At 46.4% G+C, this 5,000-nt stretch overlaps 1 protein-coding gene across 6 annotated transcripts in view; it reads right to left on the bottom strand.

Moving 5' to 3' along the window:
- atosb (atos homolog b) overlaps nucleotides 1-5,000 on the bottom strand; it is a 39,471-nt gene that overhangs the window by 14,712 nt on the left and 19,759 nt on the right. Inside the window, exon 1 of one of the 6 annotated variants that reach the window (XM_031817022.1) lies at nucleotides 2,453-3,030. The exons of the other annotated variants lie outside the window; for them this stretch is intronic. The gene's annotated coding sequence lies outside the window, so the exon portion shown is untranslated. Of the gene's footprint in view, nucleotides 1-2,452; nucleotides 3,031-5,000 lie in introns of those variants that run through there. 6 annotated transcript variants of the gene reach the window in all.

Genomic DNA, 5,000 nt, shown 5'->3' with positions numbered 1-5,000 from the left:
AAAAACTGGTTTTTAGATATTTTTTTGCAAATGTATAAAAATAAAACAAACTGCACATTTCCATAAGTATTCAGACCCTTTACTCAGTACTTTGTTGAAAAACCTTTAGCAGCGATTACAGCCTCCAGTCTTCTTGGGTATGACGCTATAAGCTTGGCACACCTGTATTTGGGGAGTTTCTCCCATTCTTCTCTGCAGATCCTCTCAAGATCTGTCAGGTTGGATGGGGAGCGTCGCTGGACAGCTATTTTCAGGTCTCTTCAGAGATGTTCGATGGGGTTCAAGTCCAGGCTCTGTCTGGGCCACTCAAGGACATTCAGAGACTTGTCCCGAAGCCACTCCTGCGTTGTCTTGGCTGTGTGCTTAGGGTCGTTGTCCTGTTGGAAGGTGAACCTTCTCCCCAGTCTGAGGTCCTGAGCAGGTTTTCATCAAGGATCTCTCCGTCATGTGCTTTTTACTGAGGAGTGAATTCCATCTGGTCACTCTACCGTAAAGACCTGATTGGTGGAGTTATGCAGAGTTGGGAGAACCTTCCAGCAGGACCACCATCTCCACAGAGGAACTCTGCAGCTTTGTCAGAGTGACCATAGGGTTCTTGGTCACCTTCCTGACCAAGGCCCTTTTCCCCTCGATTGCTCAGTTTGGCCGGGTCGGCCAGCTCTAGAAAGAGTCTTGGTGGTTACAAACGTATTCCATTTATGAATGATGGAGGCCACTGTGTTCTTGGGGACCTTCAATGCTGCAGAAATGTTTTGGTACCCTTCCCCAGATCTGTGCCTCAACACATTGCTGTCTCTGAGCTCTAAGGACAATTCCTTCGACCTCATGGCTTGGTTTATCCTCTGACATGCACTGTCAACTGTGGGACCATTATATAGACAGGTGTGTGCCTTTCCAAATCATGCCCAATCAATTTAATTTACCACAGATGGACTCCAATCAAGTTGTAGAAACATCTCAACGATGATCAATGGAAAAAGGATACACCTGAGCTCAATTTCGAGTCTCATAGCAAAATATCTGTAAATAAGGTATTTCTGTTTATACATTTGCAATTATGGGGTAGTGTGTGTACATTGCTGATTCATATTTTTTTATAGTAAGGCTCTAATGTAACAAACTATGGAAAAGGGGTCCAGGGATCGAATACTTTCCGAATGCACCGTAGGTTAGCGTGAGCCACAGTGTTAGAATGGGACGTCATCGTGAACAGGGATGTAATGACAGACTACAAACAGAACCGAGAGAGAACAGAGAGAGCCGAGAGAGAACAGAGAGAGCCGAGAGAGAACAGAGAGAGCCGAGAGAGAACAGAGAGAGCCGAGAGAGAACAGAGAGAGCCGAGAGAGAACAGAGAGAGCCGAGAGAGAACAGAATAACAGAGGAAAGATACATATTTTTTTGGTGTGTGTAATGTTTGTGGGCTATTTCTGCTTATTTCACTTTTGTGTTTATTGTTTATTTCACTTGCTTCGACTATGTGAACATACGTTTCCCATGCCAATAAATCCCGTTTGAATTGAGAAATGGAGAGAGAGAGAGAGAGCAAGAGAGAGAGATATGGGGGTCTTAGCTAAGCCAACAGCTCAGTTGGATAGTTGCTGAGAATGCTGTTTGACAGGGGTCTCTCTCGCTCTCTCTTCTATGAGGCCATTTTAGGAGCTGCTGAGTGCCAGGCCTCCTGACACTGACAACACAGAAAGACAACAGGAACATAGCTAGCAGCTAAGGCTTCTCTCTCCATTATCATTCTCTCCATTATCATTATATATCTCACAGAGACACAGCCAAGGCTTCTCTCTCCATTATCATTCTCTCCCTCACAGAGACACAGCTAAGGCTTCTCTCTCCCTCACAGAGACACAGCTAAGGCTTCTCTCTCCATTATCATTATCTCTCTCACAGAGACACAGCCAAGGCTTCTCTCTCCATTATCATTCTCTCCCTCACAGAGACACAGCTAAGGCTTCTCTCTCCATTATCATTCTCTCCCTCACAGAGACACAGCCAAGGCTTCTCTCTCCATTATCATTCTCTCCCTCACAGAGACACAGCTAAGGCTTCTCTCTCCCTCACAGAGACACAGCTAAGGCTTCTCTCTCCATTATCATTATCTCTCTCACAGAGACACAGCCAATGCTTCTCTCTCCATTATCATTCTCTCCCTCACAGAGACACAGCTAAGGCTTCTCTCTCCATTATCATTCTCTCCCTCACAGAGACACAGCTAAGGCTTCTCTCTCCATTATCATTCTCACAGAGACACAGCTAAGGCTTCTCTCTCCATTATCATTCTCGCTCTCACAGAGACACAGCTAAGGCTTCTCTCTCCATTATCATTCTCTCCCTCACAGAGACACAGCTAAGGCTTCTCTCTCCATTATCACTCTCCCTCACAGAGACACAGCTAAGGCTTCTCCCACCCCATTATCACAGAGACACAGCTAAGTACCTCTGGTGAATGGTGTCTCTCTCTCTTTCAGCTAAGAGTTATGTATAGCAGGTCAGCTTGCCTTCACTCCCATCTCGTTCTCTTCGCTATTTATTCCTTGCTTGGCCTCCTCTGCCTGAATAGGGTGTTTAAGAGAGAAACAGTCCTGTGTGAAAAAAGTTGTTCCCAAGGCCAGTACTGATCAGGTTGCTCTCGTGGTGTAGAGGCTGTTTCTTCTCCCCTCCCCTCCTGTGATGTACTGGTATGCCCAACAACGTTAACTCTATCCCTCTTGCTGCCTCAGTCACTCTTTTTACACGTACATGCACACAAACCCCCTCCCATCTCTCTTGCTTGCTCACTCTACTTCCCCCTCCCCCTCCCTCCGCTCTATCGCGCTCTCTTTCTTTCAGTCCTCCCAAATAACTTGACAACAATGGAGGCTGTTCACTGGCTCCTTCTCTTCCCAGATAGCCCCTCTCTAACCTTCTCTTCCCCTGTAGCCTCTCTCTAACCTTCTCTTCCCCTGTATAGCCCCTCTCTAACCTTCTCTTCCCCTGTAGCCCCTCTCTAACCTTCTCTTCCCCTGTAGCCCCTCTCTAACCTTCTCTTCCCCTGTAGCCCCTCTCTAACCTTCTCTTCCCCTGTAGCCCCTCTCTAACCTTCTCTTCCCCTGTAGCCCCTCTCTAACCTTCTCTTCCCCTGTAGCCTCTCTAACCTTCTCTTCCCCTGTAGCCTCTCTCTAACCTTCTCTTCCCCTGTAGCCCCTCTCTAACCTTCTCTTCCCCTGTAGCCTCTCTCTAACCTTCTCTTCCCCTGTAGCCTCTCTCTAACCTTCTCTTCCCCTGTAGCCTCTCTCTAACCTTCTCTTCCCCTGTAGCCTCTCTCTAACCTTCTCTTCCCCTGTAGCCTCTCTAACCTTCTCTTCCCCTGTAGCCTCTCTCTAACCTTCTCTTCCCCTGTAGCCTCTCTCTAACCTTCTCTTCCCCTGTAGCCTCTCTCTAACCTTCTCTTCCCCTGTAGCCTCTCTCTAACCTTCTCTTCCCCTGTAGCCTCTCTCTAACCTTCTCTTCCCCTGTAGCCTCTCTCTAACCTTCTCTTCCCCTGTAGCCTCTCTCTAACCTTCTCTTCCCCTGTAGCCTCTCTCTAACCTTCTCTTCCCCTGTAGCCTCTCTCTAACCTTCTCTTCCCCTGTAGCCTCTCTCTAACCTTCTCTTCCCAGATAGCCCCTCTTTCTCTCCCCTTTCTCTGAAATAGACAATTAATATTACACTCACAGAAGTTCCAAAATAAAAATAAAAAATGTATATTTACAGTGTTGTGCAGAAGATAAGTGATGGCTTTTTTTTGCTCTCTCTCCCTCTCTCTCTCTCTCTCTAATCTGCTTGTCATAAGGTTCCGTGACTTCATCCACACAGGGCATCTGAACACACAAAATACAGTTGGATGATTTTCATTACATTTTGGGTGTTCTTTAACTTTTGTACACTTGTGGTGTCAGAAATGAGTGGTCATTAGAAAGAAAAGGGTGAGACTACAATCAATGTACAAAATTGATGTTCAGGCACATGCCCATTCATCAGATGGGCACCCTTCCTCCCCCAGATGTAAGTGTGTTTGAGCACACACACACATACACCTCACTCCCCTTCTTGGCTACCATGGCAACCCCCACGGGAACCACACCTGTTGGCATTCTAACAATCACAACATTGTTTCAATAATATATAGCACTCTTCTCTCAGCTCTGGTATATAAAGCTTTTTGGAGGCCTTGCTCACAATTCATTCTGTGGCAGCGCAATGACCTAACAATATACTGTATATGAGGCTCATGATCATATCTTTGATCATGACACTGGTGAGGAGGAGAGAGGCCTTGTTAAACTTTGACACAAAGTAGTCTGTGATAAATAGCACAATATGTTTCATCTGAGTATTTGTTATAAACAAAATAATCCATACTTTATGCTTTTTTTTTTTTACTCAATAACGAGTTGTATGAGCTCAGGTCAATGAGGCCTACAGGCCATAAATAGCAAATAGAAGTTATATAATTAGCTAAAATGGGGCGGTCATTTTGGACCGGGAAGACAGAATTAATTAACATGAAACGAACACAACAGGAGGGTTAACGAGTCTGACGAGAACAATACACTGCTTTCTCGGGAACAGGCCCAGATCCCCGTGATTTGGTGAAGAGGAGGCGGAGAAAAAGGGGCCGGAGGGCGGGACTATCAAATAAACCGACCACTTAGTTTAACTTGCATTTAAAAGCAGTTGGAGGCCAAGGAAGTAGTGTTGTGTGGCGTTGAAGCTCGTCTGGAGGTTAGTTAACACAGTGTCCAAAGAAGGGCCCGATGCATACAGAATGCAGGGTAGGTAACAACACATCCGCCACGCTGATCCTCAAACAGGGGCCCCTCAGGGGTGCGTGCTCAGTCCCCTCCTGTACTCCCTGTTCACCCATGACTGCACGGCCAGGCACGACTCCAAAACCATCATTAAGTTTGGCGATGACACAACAGCGGTAGGCCTGATCACCGACAACGACGAGACTGCCTATATGG

The sequence above is a fragment of the Oncorhynchus kisutch genome, linkage group LG3 (genome assembly GCF_002021735.2).
Source record: "Oncorhynchus kisutch isolate 150728-3 linkage group LG3, Okis_V2, whole genome shotgun sequence".
Classification (NCBI taxonomy): domain Eukaryota; kingdom Metazoa; phylum Chordata; class Actinopteri; order Salmoniformes; family Salmonidae; genus Oncorhynchus; species Oncorhynchus kisutch.
This window is presented reverse-complemented; position numbering and strand designations above follow the sequence as displayed.